This window comes from Hypanus sabinus, chromosome 11 (assembly GCF_030144855.1).
Source record: "Hypanus sabinus isolate sHypSab1 chromosome 11, sHypSab1.hap1, whole genome shotgun sequence".
Lineage (NCBI taxonomy): Eukaryota > Metazoa > Chordata > Chondrichthyes > Myliobatiformes > Dasyatidae > Hypanus > Hypanus sabinus.
This window is the reverse complement of record NC_082716.1, coordinates 47,364,104-47,386,825: the sequence shown is the minus strand read 5'-3', so window position 1 is coordinate 47,386,825 and position 22,722 is coordinate 47,364,104. Positions and strand designations below refer to the sequence as shown.

The 22,722-nt window shown below is 39.4% G+C and overlaps 1 long non-coding RNA gene across 1 annotated transcript; it reads left to right on the top strand.

Moving 5' to 3' along the window:
• Positions 1-240: 240 nt before the first annotated feature.
• Positions 241-22,333, top strand: LOC132401573 (uncharacterized). The gene is made up of 4 exons (XR_009514618.1): positions 241-379; positions 5,716-5,871; positions 16,413-16,641; positions 22,227-22,333. It is a non-coding gene; the product is annotated as an uncharacterized LOC132401573 (long non-coding RNA).
• The last annotated feature ends 389 nt before the right edge of the window (positions 22,334-22,722 follow it).

The window sequence follows — 22,722 nt, the reverse complement described above, 5'->3', positions numbered from 1 at the left end:
AGTGTATGATCTGTTATTTCTTGCCTACAGCTGATTGCCAGGGGCAGTAAATCACACAGCATTCACACAAACTGGGGTTTGTGTGAGCAAGACATCCTAAACTCACAGATTTGGAGAGACCAAAGTTGTACACATCTTAGACGTATGAAGCTTGAAGGTGGGTTTCTCACCACGGACTCCAGCGGCTGTTAGCGAGTGGCCAACAAGCTGAATTTCCAGAAACACCCAGTAAAAAGAGGCTTCAAAGGCTACATGGATGTTCTGTGAATTGGGTCTCAGCATCCAGCTGAAGACTCGGTGGCCAATGTGACCCACTGGCTTGTGGAAGGACTGTCTGACACAGGGGGTTCAATTGAAACTGAGAAGTTGGTGCATGCAAGTAGGTGCAAACTTTCAGCTCATTGTTTTACACAGTCCAGCATCTTGCCATTCTATGCCTGTGTGATTCTGTTCCTCAGCCAATAAAGACAATAATCCCTTATCCATGAAAATTAAAATAAGGCTGCAAAAACACTGAATGGCTTGTCCTGGAACATAAGTTCTACTTCCCTTTCCACAGATGTGTCCGAACATGCTGGGTATTCCCAGCATTTTAATTGAGCCAATTTAGCCTCCTCTATCTGTCCTGCTATTTTCAGGCATTTGTGAACATGCATTCCCAGAGACTTTGTGGCTTCTCAGTTTCCAGCATCTGACTATTTACTATTTACCTTGCTTAACTTTTCCAAATCCAATGCCTCACAGTTACTTGAATTTAATTTGCCACTCTTTCTGTCCACACAGCCGGTCTAAGCTAAATAATAATCAATGCTGGGAACTACAGTCAATCAGGGTTCATTATTAAGTCTGCATTTAAAAGGATCTCGATGATAGAGATGTATAACACAATAAGAGGCATAGATCAAGTGGATATTCAGAGACTTCTTCCCAAGACAGAAATGGCTAATGTGAGGGGGCATCTTTTTAAGGTGATTGGAGGAATATATAGGTGATACGTCAGGGGTAAGTTCTTTACACAGAGAGTGGTGGGTGTGTGGAAGAGGTGATGGAAGAGGCAGGTACATTAACAGCATTTAAGAAACTCTCAAATGGGTGCATGGATTAGTTAAAAATGGAGAGTTATGTAGAAGGGAAGGCACAGAATAGGTTAGAAGTTCAGCACAGCATCATGGGTTGAAGATCTGTACTGTGGTGCAATGTTCTGTATTCTAGTCTCTGACACCCTTTCCATCTATGGATCAACATAGAGAGAGAGAGAGGGAGAGAGAGGGGGAGAAAGAGTGAGAGAGACCTTATTAGTTACTTTACATCACATTTTACTCAGCTTAAGTGCTGACAGCTGTTGTTTCAGCAAATAACAACTGAGTACATTCAATTCAATTGATATGTGCCTACACTTGCATTGATAAATTAACAGCTCCATTATGGTCCTGGAGACTTTGTAAAATATTCACTTAATGGCAGACATACTTCAATATGAATTCCTTAATCATCGGTAATACAGTTATCCAATTTCTGACTGAAATTTATAATCTTCAGTAAACCATAAAACAACGACTTCCAGAGTTATCGTGAATTTATATCGGTCATTTCTGCTGTACAGCAACCTACCTATTATGTATACATCAGCGTTCATGTGTCAGGGTTAATATAAAACAGCGTGTGCAGTAATTAGTTAATTCCTGACAAATAACCATTCATCAAACATGATAAATAGACCAGAAAGCCTACACATGGAAACAGATTGAACAAAGGCAACATAAAATTAGTCCCACATAGCAAATCATCTTGTATTGGTTGAAGGACTTTGAAGTGATATCTAAAGTGCGTCTGGACTTTAATTTGCTTTAATGCCATTGGCCAATTCATTTATCATACCAAAGAGGGTGGTTGTGTGGTTAAATGACAGATCATCTGTCGTAAGGCTTAATGTATTATCTTGAAAACCTGATGGGAAAGTAAAGAAAAAAACAAGATGTTTGAAATCCAGCGGCAGGGACAACCTTAGCATTCAATAAAGTGTTTGTACTCCACTTGACCTCTGACGATGCACAAAATTCTCGTGAACCCTGCAAAACAGGCATGGCTATTTAAATAAGAGAAGGTTTTTAAATATCTGCTTATATAGTAAATAAAAACTTCAAGCTCCTCGCCAGTGACCCAGCAAAACTATTTTCCATACAAAAGTACTAAAATAACATTTTTTAGTAAAGCATTCTCTTCTAGCTCCTCCCTCTCTGCTTTCCGCATCATATGGAAATGCACATCTGTTTAAAATATATAAACAGATTTTAGTATTAAATGTTCCATGTAAAAACCAAATAGTAAATGCTTTAATTAAATTGGGATTGAAAGGTAAGGAACACCTCCTGAAACTTGCCAGTGAGTGTGGTCATTTACAACATGTAGACCTTGATTTGAATTGTAGGTTTAAAATAAGCTTAGTGTTGATGGGTGAATAGCTTATAAAGTGAAACTTACAATATTAGCGTCTAGGTCTTTTGCATTCAGGTGAGAAGGAACTTGTTTATTCATGCTGAGATTTGTTAAAACAATGTTGTACTGCTTGCAGCAATAGGAAATACTGCCCATTGAGTCCCTTGCATTAGAAGCTACAAGCTAGAAGTTTGCATAAACCCCATAAGGTTATCATATAACAAACATAGTATAGCTTGTTGGTGCATTGAATATGTGTGTTCTTTGTGCCAATGTCAGTACACAGTATTGGAACATTCCAAACTTCCATTAATTAAAGTACCAGCATCTTAAAAACATACTACAAATTCAATCATATATCTTGACATTAAATTAGAAATTTACCATGGAATAATTGTCATTTCCAAGAGAATTTTGTGAATTTCCTTTTATCTGAATTCACAATACAATAACCAACTTCCTTCACAAAGTCTCCCTATTTAAATTGGCTAATTGTATGTGTACAAGTGAACTATCTGGTGGTAACTTTGTTCTGTATGAGATGTTGGGGAGTGATTAAAGGTGTAAAGCAGTGATCTGTTCCTGATGTGACAGGTTGGCTATGATGCCATAAACCCATCACTTAATCTCTCCTGCTTTGTTACCGAGTTTCCTTATTGTTTTCATCTCATGCTCTCATTTTCTGTGCATTTTAAAAGCTTACATAAATGCAACTTTTATATTACATGTAACAGCACAGACAAAATCCATTTACTCTCCATTAAAAGAAATCCATTTACTCTCCATCTGCTCAGCCCCAGTGATATCCAAAACAAATCTATGCTCTACATAGCCTTGAATCATTCTTTTCATAAAGCAATAATAAAATGCTTCACAAAACATGCAATAATTGGTTTCAACAATGCTCTATGACAAAAATCTATTGTTTAGAAATTCATCCCCTGTAACTAGCACTTAACATACTATATATTAATTACAGTCAATTGTAAGTTACTGTTGGAATGCAGCTAACCAAATTTGATTGATTAAATTTTAGCAACAGAGTACCACGTGTCGCTATTGAAAGGGCATGGATTTCTCAGCTTGTTTGCTCCAAGAATTCCTTGTAGAAAGTATTCACTCCTCAAGGCTTGACTCACTTGTTCAGCACCAACATCAAACTAATTTAGGCAATGAGTTCTTAAATAAATGAAATGTGTTTTCCATATTCCCTCCTTAAAGCCTTATAATCCAAAAATATCTCTCAATTATGTTCCTTGTGTCTGGACTAATGATGATTTACATTGTTATGACCCTTGAATATAATAGCAATTGACTTTCAAATTTTTAATGTAAGAAACAAATTTTTTTGGTGAAATAGGTTGAGGGCAAGTACTGGCTAGGTCTTTTATAAATAAAACTCTTAAGTATTGCAAAAAAGATTTCTTGCTGCTACTTAAACAAATTGCATAACAAGTCCTGACAATGATAGCACAATGATGCTAGTGCAGTTCCATCACAGCACACCATGCAACAATTAAAAATAGTCTATAATAATCTTAGTTCCAACTCAGGAGAATGGATATCACATGACTGCTTTCCAAATTCAGTTTCACAGTGGACAAAGGCTATGTATCATTTGGGACAACATCCATTTGTTATGAGTCAGCTTTCTTGGAGGATTGATTTTACAACATCTGGCAATTCATTTGGGACCTAATTCCCCCAGTATATGACTACTTTTAAGTTTTGTGAACCAGAAAGCAGACTTTTCTGATTTGAGAGAGACCGTAAAGTGTTTGCCTTCAAACACAGAAACAGTGTTAACTTTGAAGGGAAGCTGAATAATTATTGCAATTGTTTTTAAAACAAAATTAACTTTAAAATAATTTATTATTTTATTATTACCGAATAATGCTTAGAACTGAATAAAGATCTAATGCTTTCATGATATATATGATGAATAAACTCTTCTTAATATAATATTTAGAACTATTCTGCTAATTGTAATATTATTAATTAGTCATTACATATTGCTGCTCTCTACCAGATATTCAATATGGATTAACAAATAAAAAAATTAAAAGTTCACATCTTCAAACCTGCATTAGTTAGTTTTAATGCCTGGCTCAAAATTGGAGCCATCTATTCAAATACCACCTCTGAATTCCACTGCCACTCAACTGTTCCCTAATTGAAGTTCAAGTTTTCTCATTGTTTCCTGTTTGAAATATTTTGCCTACATCATCAATTTGTGATGTCTTTTGATTCCTATTTAAAATACCAACTAATAAATTATTATCCTTCAACTGTACGTTCACTAAGATAATTAATATTGTCTAAACAATGGGAATCCCAAATGCTTTACTTTCAAAATAACTATGTTACACTCTTTGCAGATACTGTACTCTTCTGCTGTCTATCTTCACCAACTTTAGCACAATCCACAACCTCACTTTCTTTGCTTAGAACATGTTTTGTTTCCTGGCTAAGTGAACTTCCCTGTTTGGAAACCTTTAATCCATCTATAACACTTGGAATCCTCCGGTCAAATTCATGAGTAATTGTGATGAGTCATTGCAACCTGTCCTTTTCAATTTCTCCTGGATGTTTGACATTGGCAAGCCCATCAGCTTCTCCAATCACATCTCCTTTGCTGCCCCATTTCAAGAAACTATCCTCACCTGGTTCCATTCCTATATGTCCAAAGACAGCTGGGGTATCTTCAGTAACAGATTATTTTCCTTTCTCCTCCTACATTTTTTGATTCAGGGATTCCATTAAAATTGAACCACGGTTTTTTCTGCGTCTATATAATGCTGACTGTAACATCATTGTGCAGCTGCTGGTTGACTTACATATGAATAGTGCCAGCACCAAGTTCCATTTTTCCATTTTTTCTCAACCGCATGTCCTCCTCTGTGATGTGACAAGAGGACATTGAGGCCAGAGTGTAGAAGCTCCACACAATTAGTATTAACAGAAATGAATTTAGAGCAGCAGTGAGGAAAGATTGGTGGATCCCATTACCTTTCTGCCACCATAAATTCTGTTGTTATGAAGCCTATATTCCTTTTGCCAACTGTTTACTCGGGCATGGCACACAGCGTGAAACCTTTTTCATCAACATCAACACAGAAGTAAACTTTAAATCTTCCACTATTATTTATCATAAGAAGATTAGAAACTTGAAAAGCATGGGTAGGAAGCAGCTCTTCAAAGTTCCTTAGGCATCTCTACCATTTAATAAAAGCATGCTTTATCTCTTACCTTAACTCCAATTTCTTGCTTTGTCTACAGATTCCTCAATTTTATTGATCCTAAAAGTCTATCCATCACAGCCTTTTTTCTGAACAAATATCCACAGCCTTTGGACGAGGAAGGCAGTGCCTGAGGAAATCTCTAACATTGACTCTAAGCTTCTTCAAGATTCAGTTGTTAAAATCAATGTTCAAAGTAAGTTTACATTAAAGTATTTATATTTCATCATATACAACCTTGAGTTTCATTTCCATACTTAATAAATCCAATAACCATAATAGAATCAATGAAAGACCACGGCAACAGGGCGGACAAACAGTGTGCAAAAGACAACAAACTGCAAATACCAAAAGAATGAAACAGAAATAAATAATAGCAACAATAAATAAATAATCAATAAATATTGAGAACATGAGATGAAGGGTCCTTGAAAGTGAGTCAGTAGGTTGCAGGAACATTTCAGTGATGGGGTAAGTGAAATTGAGAGAAATTATCCCCTCTGGATCAGGACCCTGATGGATGAGGTGTAATAACTGCTTCTGAACCTACTGTTGTGAGTCCTAAGACTCCTGTACCTTCTTCAGCAGTGGGAAGAGAATATGACATGGGTGATTAGTGTCCTTGATGATGGAGCACTCCGTGTAGATGTGCTTAATGGTGGAGAGGGCTTTACCCAAAATGGACTGGGCCATATCCACTACTTTTGTAAGATTTTCCATTCAAGGGCTGTGATGCGAACAGTCAATATACTCTCCACCACACATCTATAGAAATCTGTCAAAGTTTTAGATGTCATGCTGAATCTTTGCAAACTCCTAAGGAAGTAGAGGCACTGCCATGGTTCCTTCATAATCACGCTTACATGCTAGGCCCAGGATGGTTCCTCTGAAATGATAGCAGCGTGGATTTTAAAGTTGCTGACCCTCTCCACCTCTGATCCCCAGATAAGGATTTGCTCATGGTTCTCCGGTTTCCTCCTGAAGTCAATGATGTCATGCTGATTTGAGTAAGAGGTGGTTATTGTGGCACCATTGAATCAAAGAATCTCAGCTGATTGCCACCTACTGCACTACATTGTGATGCTCCATACCCCCACCAATGAAATACTAAGTTAACTTTCTTCTCATTGAAAATTACTTGCAGGGAATGTAGCTGAAATGTGGATCTTCAATGCCCACAATGAATATTAATCTCATCGTGCCATTACAGATAAAACTAAGTAAGTCCCAAAGGATTTCATTCCCGGAGTGGTTCAGCAGCAGATAGTGAGAGAACTAAGTTACATGGCATTATTCTCCCAACCTACTGTCACAACCTGTCCACAATAGCACAGGTAGTGGAGAGAATCAAACACTCATTTCAGCAGTGAATGACTTCATTGGGTGCTAGGATATTACAAATACGTGAGGTGAAGCACGTTATGTTGTGACCTCATTGGGCACCATTGTAACGTCGTGTTTAGCGTGATGCTAATACAGCTCAGGGCATCGGAGCAACACACACAAAATGGTGGAAGAACTCAGTGGGCCAGGCAGCATCTATGGAAAAAAGTACAGTTGACGTTTCAGGCTGTGACCCTTCAGCAGGACTTTGGGAATTCAATCCCAGTGGCCTCTCTGTGGAGACTCTGTTTGTCCTCCCGAAGGAATGCATAGTTTTTCTCTGGGTCATCCAGTTTCCTCTCACAGTCCAAAGATATACTGGGAAGGTTAATTGGTCATTGTATTTGTCCCATGAGGTTAGGGCCAAATTGTGGTTGTCGCTGGGCAGTGCAGCTCAAAGGGCTGCACTCAGTATCTCTAAATAAATAAATAAATTTAAGTATTAAGATTATATTAAATTGTGGCCTTTAACTTTCTGGCTCAACAATATCCATACTCCTTAATTAGCAATTAATTCCAACCATATATTGTTGCAATGTATACAAGAAAATGCCAACAGCAGGTCCAGGCACACGTAGTTTTAAAAGATGCTTTCTGGGGAGATATGCAAGCTAGAATTTTATTTCATATATGTCTATGATTTTATCAAATGGCTCTAATACTTTTTTATTTGAAAATACATTGAAAGAGGCTGTTCAGGTAGCAATACAGACATTAACAAACCTATTTATAAATAAATCTTCTGTGCCTTGATATAATAACTACCAACGGCATCTGATGCTTTGCAAATTGTAACTGAGTTTGGGTAACTTCATTGACCAATATATTTTTGAACGAGCTTTTCTCTGGGAAACAAAGCCAGTTGATCTCAATAAGCCTTTGCATGTCACTGAGCATTCAGAATTGGGAGAGAAGAGGCTTACACTTATGTTTCTCACCTTTATGGCCACAAAATTGAATAGGTTTGAAACACAGGGACATTTTTTTCCACTGCAGATCTGGTGTAATTTTCTAATGAATGGGCTCTCATGTGAAGAAGAGGTCAGTGGATAGTGGTTGCAATAAAAGCATGATTGCATGGTACTCGACTTAAACAAAAGAGTCCCTTCATTCTGCGTGTAAGAGCACAATGAATTTACATTGACTAGAACAATGTATTTTTTTGAACGTTCCTCAGTTTGGTGGAGAGCATACTACAAGGCTTGGTGTGAGAGGATAGGAGTATACATAAGGGTGGGGGCTGTTAGTGAAACAATCACCCTTTGCTCAAGGTCAAGAGCTGAAATTTATGAGAACATGAGAATAAAATTCTGGCATTATGTATTGGCTTTAAAATATACAAAAAGTTAAGCTTGAAGAGTGAGATACCTTGGTAACATGCACCAAGCTGGTTAACTGGACACAAATTAATCAGTAGAAATTATGAAACCATGGTGCTACTGGCCATAGTGATTTTAGCTACCTACATATTCCAATTTCAACAATGAAGTGTCAATTTTGAGACCAGACCAACAAATGGTGGTTAGAGTCCTTGCCTCACTTTTCAGTATTTAAAAAGAGACATTTGTCTGCAATGTTTGAAATTTGGCCTAGTAATTTCATTCCATTGTAGGAGGGCAAATAGTGTGGTGGAATTATTGTGTCAAAAATTAATTTGTCATTGCACATTTATGAAATTTAAATAAAATCAGGTGACTTTCCTGCTGATTAATGTGGTTTGGCAGCAGGAAATACTTAAGAATATTTGATGACCACATCTTGAATTTTCCTGAAAACTTATACCACACAAGAAAGTGGTTCTGTGACATTGTTTTATAATGGAAAAGTGATGCCATTTTACAGATGTGATTTTAGCTTTCTATTTGGTTACCATAAAGTCTGCCTTTTACCTTGTGTGGAAAAGTCTCATTAAAGTTGATGTGGAGTAATAATAAGCCTCAGCTGTCAACAGAATTGGGTTTGAAACTAAAGCTTCAACGAAACTAATGCTTTACTTGATTTATTTTATTAACAAGTGTCAAATAACATTGCTTATTGAACCCAGGTAAAGGTATGAGAGTATAGTTAGCAGTGGAGGTAATGGTGAGGGAGAGAGGTGTAGTTGGAATTCAAAAAGGTATTGGTTTGAAATGTTATTAAAGCTGATCATTAAAATAATTAACTGTTCTGATGGAATAAGATTAAACACCTCTTAAATGATTATGATAACTTTTTATTTTCTATGTTACTTTTTTCAATACTTAAAGCATGTTTCCATTGTAATTTTGATATCTCTGGATACATTTATGAGGCTGAATTTCTTCGGTGCCATATAAATCCACACAATTTATATTTGGCTCCCATGCAACACATTATTCTTACTGAGTCAGTTGATCTAAATACCATGTTGATTGAGTAGATTTTCTCAATAGTGAATAGGTTTAAATTAGTCTTCATTACCTTTGATTTTATCTAAGTCATAAGTAAAACAAGTATGAAATCTCTTGAGAAAACAGGCAGTGACTGGTAATACATTTGGTCATTTTAGCTGCAGAATATCATCTATTTAGTACTAAGTGCTTTGCCAAACTGAACCAGTTTCTGTGATACTTTCCTTCATTCCCCTAGTCATTAGTACATAAACTCAACCATTATGAATGATGTGCTGGACTAATGCAAGGAATATTGTAGGTAAGTGAGATGAGCTTTGAGCATGGATCAGCACGTGGAATTATGATTTTGTAGCCAATCGTGAGATTTGGTTTCAGGAGGGACAGCACCGGCAGCTCGGTGTTTTGGGATTCCATTGTTTTAGATATGATAGAGGGTAGGCATTAAAGGGGAGGTGTTGCATTATACGTCAGGCAAAATATCATGACAGTGAGAAAGCAGGAGGGCTTGTCTATTGAAGCTATATGTGTTGAACTGAGGAAATAAGAGAGGTATAACCACATTAATAGGATTATATTATAGACCTCCCAATTGTCCATGGGATTTAGAGAGGCAAATTTGTAGAGTTTATAGTTAGTTGCAAATAAAATAAAGTTATGATAATAGGTGATTTTAATTTTCCAAATTTTGATTGGGACTACCTACTGAAAAATGATTGGATGGGATAGAATTTATCAACTGTGTTCAGGGAAGTTTCTTTATTTAATATATAGAGGTTGTAGCTAGAGAGAGTATGATACTGGATCTCCTATTAGGGAAGGACACAATACCGCTAACAGAAGGGGAACACTTTGGATCCAGTGATCTTAATTCATGATTTTCAAGAGAAGTATGAAGAAGGACTGAATCTCAGGTTGAGATTCTAAATTGCAGAAAGATCAATTTTGATGGCATCAGATAGGATGCGGGTGTGTTTAGGACAGGCTGTTTTCCGGCAAAGGAATGCTAGAGAAGTGACAGGCCTTCATAAATGCAATACTGAGAGTACAGAATTTGTATGTTCCTGTTAGAATACAAGACAATCCTAAGTGGGAGTTTTGGGAATCTTGGTCTTCATGGGAAATTGAGGCCCTGGTTCAGAAGAAGGGGGTGCATTGCAGGTGTAGGCAGCAATGAATAAATGAGGGATATAAGAAATGCAACAGAACACTTAAAAGGGATAGCAGGAGGCTAAAATAAGGCACAAGTTTGCTCTGGCAGACAAAGTTGATGGCGCCTTCTACAGATATATTAACAACAAGAGGATAGCAAGGCACAAAGTAGGTCCACTTGAAGATCATCATGATTATCTATGCATGGAGCTGAAAGAGATGGGGAAGATCTTAAAAGTGTTTTTGGTATCTGTATTTGCTCAGAAGATGAACACAGAGTCTATAGAACTGAGGCTAAACAGCAGTGAGGTCATTAACTGTATCCAGATTACAGAAGAGGAGGTGCTTGCCGTCCTGAGGCAACCTAGGGTGGGTAAGTCCCCAGGGCCTGATAAAGTATCCCCTCAGACCTTGTGGGACATTAGTGCAGAAATTGCAGGAGCCCGGCAGAGGTATTTAAAATGTCCTTAGGGTGAGGTACCAGAGGACTGGAGGATAGCTAATGTTCAATTGTTCACAAATAGTTCTATGAATAAGCCAGGAAATTATAGGCCAGTGAGACCAAGCATCAGTACTGTGGAATAGGAAATATCAGTCTTTGGATAAACATGTCCTGATTAGGGATAGTCAACATGGTAGTTCGTGTCTAACCATCATACAGAGTTATTCGAGGACGTTACCAGGAAAGCTAGACCATAAGACATGGGAGCAGAATTAGACCATTTGGCCTAGTATGTCAGCTCTACTACTTCATAATGGCTGATTTCTAGTAACGCATACAAAATGCAGGAAGAAATCAGCAGGTCTATGGAATGGAATAAAGGGTCAATGCTTTGGGCCAAGATCCACCATTAGGACTGTGGCTGATTTATCATCCCTCTCAACCCCATTCTCCTGTCCTTTTCCCAATATCTCTGACACACATACTAATCAAGAACCTATCAATCTTCATCTTAATTATATCCAATTCCACAGATTTACCATTGTCTGAAGGAATCCAACCTCATCTCTGTTCTAAAGGGGTATCTGTCTATTCTGTGGCTGTGCCCTTTGGTCCTACAATATCCTCTCCATGGCCACTCCATCTAGACCTTCCAATATTTGACAGGTTTCAATGAGATCCCTCCTCAGTCTTCTAACTCCAGTGAGTACAGGCCCGAAGCGATCAAACACTCCTTGTGTGTTAACCCTTTCATTCCCAGAATCATTCTCGTGAACTTCCTCTGGAAACTCTCCAATGCCAGCTCATCTTTTTCTAGATAAGGTGTCCAAATTGCTCACAATACTCCAAGTACAGTCTGACCAAAACCTCAAAAAGCCTTAGCTTTTATATTTAAGTCCTCTTGAAATGAATGCTACCATTGCATTTGCCTTTCTTAATCTGCAAGTTAATCCTCAGGGAATCCTGCACAAGGACTCTCAAGTCCCTTTCCACCTATGATTTCTGAATTTGCTGAATGTTTAGAAAATAGTCTATGCCTTTATTCTTTCTACCAAAGTGCCCTTTCTCCTAATCTAAGTCCTTCTGCAGATTTTCTGCCTCCTCAACATTATATGTCCCTCCACTTATCTTTGTATCATCTGCTAACTTGGCCACAAAGCCATCAACTCCATCATCCAAATCATTGACATAATGTGAAAAGAAGTGGTCCCAACACCAACCTCTGCAGAACACCACTTGTCACTGCTAACCAACCTGAAAAGCATCATATATTCCTACTTTTGCCTGCTGCCAGTCAGACAATCTTCTACCCATGTTAGTATCTTTCCTGTAATACCATGGGCTCTTATTTTGATTAGCTTCCTCATTTGCAGCAACTTGTCGAAGGCCTTCTGAAAATCCAAGTAAACAACATTGACTTAGAAACAAGAAAATGATAGTAGATGGTTGCCTCTCTGACTGGAGACCTGTGGTTAGTGCTGTATCTCAGAGATCAATGCTGGATCTGTTTTGTTTGTCATGAATATTAATGAATTAGATGATAATGTGGTTAACTGGATCAGCAAATATGCAGATGACACGAAGACTGGGGGTGTAGTGGACAACGAGAAGGCTATCAGTAGAGGGATCCAGACCAGCTGGTAAAATGGGCTGAAAAATGGCAGATGAAGTTTAATGCAGACAAGGGTGAGGTGTTACACTTGGGGAGGACAAACCAGGATAGGACATACACAGTGAATGGTTGGGCAATGAAGAGTGTGGGAGAATAGAGGAATCTGGGAATACTTAACCATAATTCCTTGTAAGTAGCATTCCAATAAGATAGGCTTGTATAGAGAGCTTTTTTCACATTGGTGATTATAAATCAGAATATTCAGTACAGGAATTGGGTTGTTATGCTTAAGATGTTAGTGAGGCCAACTTTGGTGATATTGTGTGCAGTTCTGGTCACTGACCTACTGGAAAGATATCAATAAGTGTAAAAAAGTTCAGTGAAATTTTACAAGGATGCTGCCAGGAGTTGAGAACCTAAGTTATAGGGAAAGGTTGACTAGGTTAAGACTTTATTCTCTGGAGATGGGAGAATGAGGGGAGATTTGATAGAGTTATACAAAATTTAAGGAGTATAGGTAGACTAAACACATGCAGGCATTTTTGGATGAGACTAGAACTAGAGGTCATATGTTAAGGGTGAAAGGTCAGATGTTTAAGGAGGACCTTCTTCAGTCAGAGGATAGTGTGAGTGTGGAATGAGCTAACAGTGGCAGTGGTGGTTGCCGATTTGACTGCAGCATTTCAGACAAGTTTGAATAAATGCTTGGATGTGAGGGGTATGGAGGCATCAATGGGAGTAGGCAGAGTAACAGTTTGGCATAAGATTGATTGGCAACTCAATAGTGCAAAAGGTTTAGGTGGGGCGGAATTTTTCTAGTTGTATCCAGAAAGGAATCCTGACACAGTATGTTGACAGCCAACCTGGAGGAGTGACCACACTGAATTTAACACTAGGCAATGAACTTGCTGGGCGTGCATTTCAGAAACCGTGACCATAACTCCCTCTCCTTCAGCATAGCCATCGACAAGGAAAGGAGCTGATAATATGGGGAAGTATTTACAATAGTTAAGGGAGGGTTAACTACAATAATAATAACTTATTTATAGATCTCTTTTTATACAAATGATGTAACTTGAAGTGTTTTACAATGGGATAAAGTGCAAACATGAAAATAAAAGACAAAAAGATGTCAGTTAAATGCAAAGCTGAATCAATGGGTTTTTAGCTGGCATTTAAAAATGTCAACTGATTATGCATCCTTATAGTTTTTGGTACTGAGTTCCATAGTTTAGGGTCATAATTCAAAAAACTGCCCTGCCATTTATCTTGTCAGGGAGATTGTTTAAATTTTAAGAGACTAGCTGAAGACGACCTGAAAGCTCGAGCAGGATTATAAAAAGAAAACTATTCTGTGATGTACTGTACTTTGGTCCCAGAATAATGAGAACTTTAAAAACAAGTGCGAGAACTTTAACATCATTTCTAAAAGATGCAGGAAGCCAGTGCAGAGTACCGGTAGTTAGGATCCTGGTTTTAGATAAATGTCTAACTTCTGAGTGAGTTGAGTAGATTGTTTTGAAAGGTCAGTAAACAGTGTATAGCTGTAGTCTAATCTATTCAATATAAAGGCATGAATTTGGACTTCTGTGTCATTACCTGACAGAAACAAATGTAGCTCTACAATATTTCTTAAGTGTAGAAATGGTGCTCTAGTCACTTTCATTATGTGGGATTAAAAATTCAAATCTGACTCAAGGTTTAACTACAAGGGCATTAAGCAGAAATTTAGGAGCATAAATAGGGATCAGATCTTCCCAGAGAAATGTACAGTGGAAAAGTGGAAATTGTTTAAGGAGCACTTGCATTGGTTTCTGTATAGGTTTGCCCCATTGGGATGGTAAAGGGAAGGACAAGAGAGGTACAACTTCCAGGCAAGAGGAAGAAGGATGCATACTGAAGGTTTAGGAAGCAAAGATTAGACAGGGCTCTTGAAATGGATAAGGCAACCAGGAAGGAGCTTAAGAAGGTACTTAGGTGAGCTAGAAGAGAACATGAGAAGGCATCGGTGAGTAGGATTAAGGAAAATTCCAAGGTATTCTACGTGCATGTGAAGAACAAAAGGATGACTAGAGTGAGGGTAGGACTAATGTGTTGGAGCTTTTGAAAAACATTAGGAGAAATAAGTCCCTAAAGCCAGATGGGATATACCCGAGGGAAGAGATTTCTGGGATGCTGAAGATAATCTTTGTGCATTCACTGGCCACGGGAGGAATACCAGAGGATTGGAGGCTGACATATGTTGTACCTTTGTTTAAGACTGGCAATAGAGGTAATCCTGGCAATTATAGACCAGTGAGTCTTACATCAATGGTGGGCAAACCAATCAAGAGGATTCTTCGGGCCAGATTTATCAGCACTTTGAGAGAAATAGCCTTATTACGGATAGTCAGGATTGCTTTGTGAGGGGCAGACCATGTCTCATGAGCCTGATTGACCTTCATGAGGAAGCGACAAAACAAATTTATGAAGGTAGAGCATTAGATGTGATGTACATGGATTTTAGAAAGGCATTTGACAAGGTTCCCAGTGGAAGACTCATCCAGAAAGTCATGAAGCATGGGATCCCTAGAACCTTGGAAGCATGAATTCAAAATTTGCTGCCCTGCAGAGGCAGAGGGTGGTAGTAGCATATATCATGAGATTAAAAATGACTGTCTCATGTATGAATACATTGATCTTGTAGGGACATGTCAAACTTTCCAAACAATCAAGTGGGTGCATTTAGGCCTTTACTATTTGATTCAATCAATGAAGAAGCCACGAAGGTAACAATGTCCATATGAAATGTTCTCCCTCTATCAGGAAATCATACAGCAAAAAACAGGAAAAAGAAAAAGCAATGGGTCAAGGAACATCAAAAAATATGGCCAAGTTTTCCCTTCTCTACACATTTATACATTGAAGATTAGACTCATAAACCTCCACAGAGCCAAAGAATTCTGCCAATTATGGATAATGACATTGTGAATAAAAATATCCTTCTTCTCTGAGGATTTTGCCAAAACCAATAGTGAGAAACTTGGGTTATGCAGATATGCCTCAGCAGCTGAGATTATTCTCTTTGGAGCAGAAATAATCAGGGGTAGATTTGAAAGTATGCTCAGGACAATAATGGGTTTTGATAAAATGCATGGTTTTTTAAATTGTGCACATGAGTGTGAAAGATAGTCGAAGAACATACAATAGTTTTAGGGTAATTAATAGAACATCAAGAGAAGCAATGAGAAGAATATGTAATATAGCAAGCTGTTATGACCTGGAATATTCTGCCTAGAAAAGTGGTGGAAGTAGTACCTTTTAAAGTTTAGTGAATAAAGACTTGAAAAGGGAAAATTTGCAGGAAGAGCAGGGGAGTAGACTAATTGGATAGATCATAAAGATGCCGCAGACACATTTTCCCAATAGTTTCCTTCTGCGTTGTGTGATTCCAACTGGAGAGCTGAAGAGACAGCTGGTATCAATCTCAGTGACAAAGGCATCCATGTGTTTGTCGCAGTTGTTGGATCTGGGGGTGGATCCTGCAGCGGAAAGCACTCACTGGAGATGACTGATATCAGAGCAAAGTAACTGGTGATTATCCTTGCTCCTTAGAATTTTTCTCGAGTTAGTTCTGGCCTGTTTTTCCATCATACTTAATGTGGTGTAGTCTAATCTGGTGGTTAATGGTTTGTTGTGGTAATTATGTGGAGTGGAAACAATCAAAGTTCAAAGTTTAAAGTATATTTATTATTAATGTACGTATACCATATTCAGTCTTGAGATTTGTCTTCATGCAGGCAGCCACAAGTAAGAGAAACACAATTGAACGCATTGAAAAACTGCACACAACGAAGACCATCAAATACGCAATATGCAAAAAAAGAACAAATCGTGCAAACAAGACTGAAGTAAACAAGTAAAAGGCAGAACATGAACTGCAGAGTCCAGGAAAGTCAGTCCGTTATGCTGAGGCAAATGAAGCTGGTCCAGGAGCCTGATGGCTGCAGGCCATACCCATGGAGCCAGGTCAGCACTGAGGCAACTACAGGTCCTAAGGGGGTGTTAGAGGAAATAGAAGTCATCGGGGAGTGTGTTAAGCAGCACTCTAACTAGAGGCATGAGACCCGACTGGCCAGTAGTGGAGCAGGCACTTCCAAAAAAAGCATGAGGCACTGGAGTACAAAGAACCATAGCTTTGCAGGGGTGAGCACTCATTGGCACAATGTATCTGAAACTTAGCAATCTCATCCAACTTTATCAACCAAACCGACATCATTGGGGATGCATAAATTAGCAACCAGGGTGTCAACAGTTCCCCTTGAATCGCAGTATGGAACAAGTTCATGGAATTTATATTTGATAAGTCAAGTACACCCTCTCAACGTTCTCTACAGATTGACTGAAAACAGGTTGCAAATTGATAGAAAAGTAGAAACATAGAAAACCTACAGCACAATCAGACTCTACGGCCCACACGTCCTTACCTTAGAAATTGCCCAGGGTTATCCATAACCCCCTATGTCACAAAGGGGCGTTGAGAGCGGACCCAAATGCAAGACACGGACACAAAAGTAGTATGAACAGGACAATGTTTATTAAGAAAAATAGGGAAGCAAGGGAGTGAGGACAAGATGACAACATGGATGTATACATAGGATACAACCTGGGCTAGGACTTGGGACTTGGACATGACTGGGAGCTCAGGTCTTGGCAGGGACTCGGTACCTGGGTCTTGACTGGGTTCTTGATTAGAACTCAGACTTGGCTTGACCCGGAACTTGGACTCAGACTCAAGACTTAACTAGACTTGGTCTCTTCTTGGACACAGAGCCGGGACTCTTCTTGGACACAGAGCCGGGACTCTTCTTGGACACAGAGCCGGGACTCTTCTTGGACACAGAGCCGGGACTCTTCTTGGACACAGTGCAGGAACTCTTCTTGGACACAGAGCCGGGTCTCTTCTTGGACACAGAGCCAGGACTCTTCTTGGACACAGTGCAGGAACTCTTCTTGGACACAGAGCAGGAACTCTTCTTGGACACAGAGCCGGGTCTCTTCGTGGACACAGAGCCGGGACTCTTCTTGGACACAGAGCCGGGACTCTTCTTGGACACAGAGCCGGGTCTCTTCGTGGACACAGAGCCGGGACTCTTCTTGGACACAAAGCAGGGACTCCTCTTGGACAGAGCAGGGACTCTTCTTGGACATAGAGACAGGACTCTTCTTGGACACAGAGCCGGGACTCATCTTGGACACAGAGCAGGGACTCTTTTTGGACACAGAGCCAGGACCTTTCTTGGACACAGAGCCGGGACACATCTTGGACAGAGCCGAGGCTCTACTTGGACACAGAGCCGGGACTCTTCTTGGACAGAGAGACAGCCAACAACTCAGTTGGACACGAAAACAAATGAGCTTCTTGTGATGAGTTTCTGACAGGACAGTCCAGCGAAGAAATAGCTGGACCCGGGAGATATTTATGTTGCCAGCCCACAATGAGAAACAACTGCCTCAATTAAGGTGCCCAGCGGAACAAGGGAAAACAGAAACAACCGGAATGCGGAGTCCACGGACCGGATTGTGACACTCTATTTTTCTGAGCTCCATGTACCTGTCCAGGAGTCACTTAAAAGACCCTATCGTATCCGCCTCCACCACTGTTGCCGAAGGTCCATTCCACGCACTCACCACTCTCTGCATAAAAAACTTACCCCTGACATCTCCTATGTTCCTACTTCCAAGCACCTTAAAACTGTGCCCTCTCATGCTAGCCATTTCAGCCCTGGAAAATATCCTCTGACTAGCCACACGATCAATGCCTCTCATTATCTTGTACACCTCTATCAGGTCACCTCTCATCCTCTGTCACTCCAAGGAAAAAAGGCTGAGTTCACTCAACCAATTCTCAAAAGGCATGCTCCCCAATCCAGTCAACATCCTTGTAATTCTCCTCTGCACCCTTTCTATGGTTTCTTCATCCTTCCTATACTGAGGCAACCAGAACCGAGCACTGTACTCCAAGTGGGGTCTGAACAGGGTCCTATATAGCTGCAACATTACCTCTCGGTTCTTAAACTGAATCCCATGGTTGATGAAGGCCAATGTACCGTATGCTTCCTTAAGCACAAAGTCAACCTGCATAGCAGCTTTGAGTGTCCTATTGACACAGACCTCAATTTCCCTCTGATCCTCCAGACTGCCAAGAGTCTTACTATTAATACTATATTCTGTCAACATATTTGACCTACCAAAATGAACCACCTCAGCCTTATCTGGGCTGAACTCCATCAGCCACTTCTCAGCCCAGTTTTGCATCCTATCAATATCCTATTGTAACCACTAACAGCCCTCCACACTATCCACAATGCCTCCAAACCTTTGTGTCATCAGCAAATTTACTAACCCATCCCTCCACTTCCTCATCCTGGTCATTTATAAAAATCACGAAGGGTAGGGATCCCAGGACAGTTCCCTGAGGCACACCACTTGTCACTGACCTCCATGCAGAATATGACCCATCTAAAACCACTCTTTGCCTTATGTGGGCAAGCCAGTTCTTGGTCCATAAAGCAATGTCCCCTTGGATCCCATGCCTCTTTACTTTCTCAATAAGCCTTGCATGCAGTACTTTGTCAAATGCCTTGCTGAAATCCATATACACTACATCTACTGCTCTACCTTCATCAATGTGTTTAGTCCAGGCATGGGCAAACTATGGCCCACGGGCCATATGCGGCCCGTTAAGCTTTTTAATCCGGCCCGCAGAACTTGATGAAATTATATTAATAAACCTTGTTAACGTTTTCTCCCCGCAATTCTGGCATTTTCCCAATAGATGACGCACTCTATATACATTGACCTTTGTTGAGGTACAGCGTATTACTCCACATTTGCGCTTTACTTTGTGACCTTGTGGCGACCCATTTCCTGGCACATCCGAACCGGCTCACAATTAGCCAGCGTTCCGGCTAAGGGAGATAGCCTGCGGGGATTTGCGAGCACAGAGCTCCACATATTGGCGCGCTCTCACTGTTCTGTCATTGTGCGGGTCGTTGTTGAGTTTTGGCACAGGGGACAATTGAATAAGAAGGAGCAGGACAAGTAGACCTGCATCTCCTACCGTTTTTGAAATAAAGACAGAGGAGGAGAGTGATGATGATAATATCTTGAAGGATAACAGAATTTTCAGTGCTTTAAAACAATAACTGTTACTATTAAAAAAAGCTGTATTTTATTCATTTAATTTTCAGTGTTTTAAAAGTCATTTCAATAAATAGCTAAATACCATGGGACTTCAAAGACAGATATTTTGTAGTAATGCATTTGTACATTTTCAATTTAAATTAAAGCACATGTTTTCTACATATCCCATGATATTTTATTTTCTCTTATGAGGTGTATTACCAAAACACTCTGTCCATCTGCTTCTGATCCGGCCCCTCTGTCAAATTTTAGAACCCTTTGTGGCCCTCAAGTCAAAAAGTTTGCCCACCCCTGGTTTAGTCACATCCTCAAGAAATTCAATCAGGCTTGTAAGGCACGACCTGCCCTTGACAAAGCCATGCTGACTATTCCTAATCATATTACACCTTCCAAATGTTCATAAATCCTGTCTCCCAGGATCTTCTCTATCAACTTACCGACTACTGATTTTTACGTGAGTTTCTACCGAATTATCCATTTGTTCAATTACAAAATATGATACATGCTATTTTTCAACTCAAACCACTTCAAAAATGATTGACAGTCATTATATATAAACAGTTAATGAATGCACATCTGATGCCTAATGATAAGGTTAAACGTGCTTGGGAAATGGAACTTCAGGATTCACTTTCAGATGATCAATGGAATAAAATTCATTATTTAGTTAATAATTCATCTATCTGCACACGTCACTCCCTAATTCAGTTCAAGATAGTACACAGGGTGCATATGTCAAAAGATAAACTAGCGCATATTTTTTCGAACATAAGCCCCACCTATGACAGATGCAACACCGAGGTAGCTACTTTAACTCATATGTTTTGGTCCTGAGCAAAGTTAAACAATTTTTGGAGGGATGTTTTTAGAATGTTATCAGACGTTATAGATGTGGACTTACAACCTAACTCACTTATGGCAATTTTTGGGATTATTCCAGAGGAAGCAGGAAGTGTTCCTACTTCTGCTCAACATGTGATAGCCTCTTCAACCTTACTGGCTAGGAGAGCTACCTTGTTCTACTGGAAAGATTCTAATCCACCTACTGTTTTTCATTGGCACTCCTCCATTATGTCCTGCTTAAGTTTGGAGAAAATTAGAAGCCAGACGTTTGACACATCTTTTCATTTTGAGCAAACCTGGTGTCCATTTATTCAATATTTTCATTTGATTTAATTTTTTTCCTCTTTTTAAAATTTTTTTAGGTAAAAAATTATTTTTATTTTGTTTTTTGTTTGTTTTGTTTTTGTCCCTTTTCATCCATAGGGTTCAGAACTGACTAAAAGGATGTTTTCTTTTTTCTTTTTTAATTTTATCCTCAAATGGACTCTTTTTTTCTTTTAGGTTATGTTAGCAGGGTTATTTTTCTTTATCATAAAAATTTCCAAATTTTTTTCTATGATTTGCCAGGAGAAGTTGTGGTTTCTTGTTTATATACAATAGCTTAATATTATATGACTTTAACAGTATATGCCCCTTTTGTTGTTTGTACTCTTTGCATTATGTGTTTGTTATTTCTCCTCTGATTCGTATCCTTTTTTTGTTTAAAAACCAATAAAAAAAGATTGAAAATGAAAAAATTCAATCAGGCTTGACCTACCTTTGACAAAGCCAAGCTGACTATCCCTAATCATATTATGCCTCTCCAAATGTTCATAAATCCTGCCTCTCAGGATCTTTTCCATCAACTTACCAACCACTGAAATAAGACTTACTGGTCTATAATTTCCTGGGCTATCTCTACTCCCTTTCTTGAATAATGGAACATCATCCACAAACTTGAAATCCTCTGGAACCCCTCCCATCCTCATTGATGATGCAAAGATCAGCAATCTCCTCCCTCACTTCCCATAGTAACCTGGGGTACATCTTGTCCAGTCCCAGTGACTTATCCAACTTGATGCTTTTCAAAAGCTCCAGCACATCCTCCTTCTTAATATTTACATGCTCAAGCTTTTCAGTCCACTGTAAGTCATCCCTACAATCATCAAGATCCTTTTCAGTAGTGAATACTGAAGCAAAGTACTCATTAAGTACCTCTGCTATTTGTTCCAGTTTCATACACACTTTTCCACTTGATTGGTCCTATTCTCTCGCGTCTTATCCTCTTGCTCTTCACATACTTGTAGAATGCCTTGGGGTTTTCCTTAATCCTGTCCACCAAGGCTTTCCCATGGCCCCTTCTGGCTCTCCTAATTTCATTTTTAAGCTCCTTCCTGTTAGCCTCATATTTCCCCTTACTCCAATTAAATGCTCTCCTAACTTGTCTGTTCCTATCCTTCTCAATGCCATGGTAAAGGGGATAGAATTGTGATCACTATCTCCCACTGAGAAATCTGACTGTGGTGAACTACATATACCTGTCTGGACACGCCCCCTGCTGACTGCTCCTTTGGCTTCTCCCACAGACCCCGGTATAAAGGCGACCAAGGCCTGAGACCGGCCTGTCAGTCTCCAGGATGTAGTATGGTGGTCACTCACTGCTTGTTCCTTCTTCCAGTCAATAAAAGCCGATATCTCTCCTTACGTCTCAGAGTGAGTTATTGATGGTGCATCACTGACACCTGACCAGGTTCATTTCCCAATACCGGATCAAGTAAGTACAACCTCTCCTCTTTAGGCTTATCTACATATTGTGTCAAGAAACCTTCTTGAACAATTCTAACAAACTCCACCCCATCTAAGCCCCTCACTCTAGGGGCATGTCAATCGATATTAGGGAAATTAAAAATCTCCCACCACAACAACCCTGTTATTATTACACCTTTCCAGAATCTGTCTCCCTATCTGCTCCTAGATGTCCCTGTTACTATTGGGTGGTCTATAAAAAACACCCAGTAGAGTTATTGACCTCTTCCCATTCCTAACTTCCACCCACAGAGACTCCATAGACAATCCCTCCAT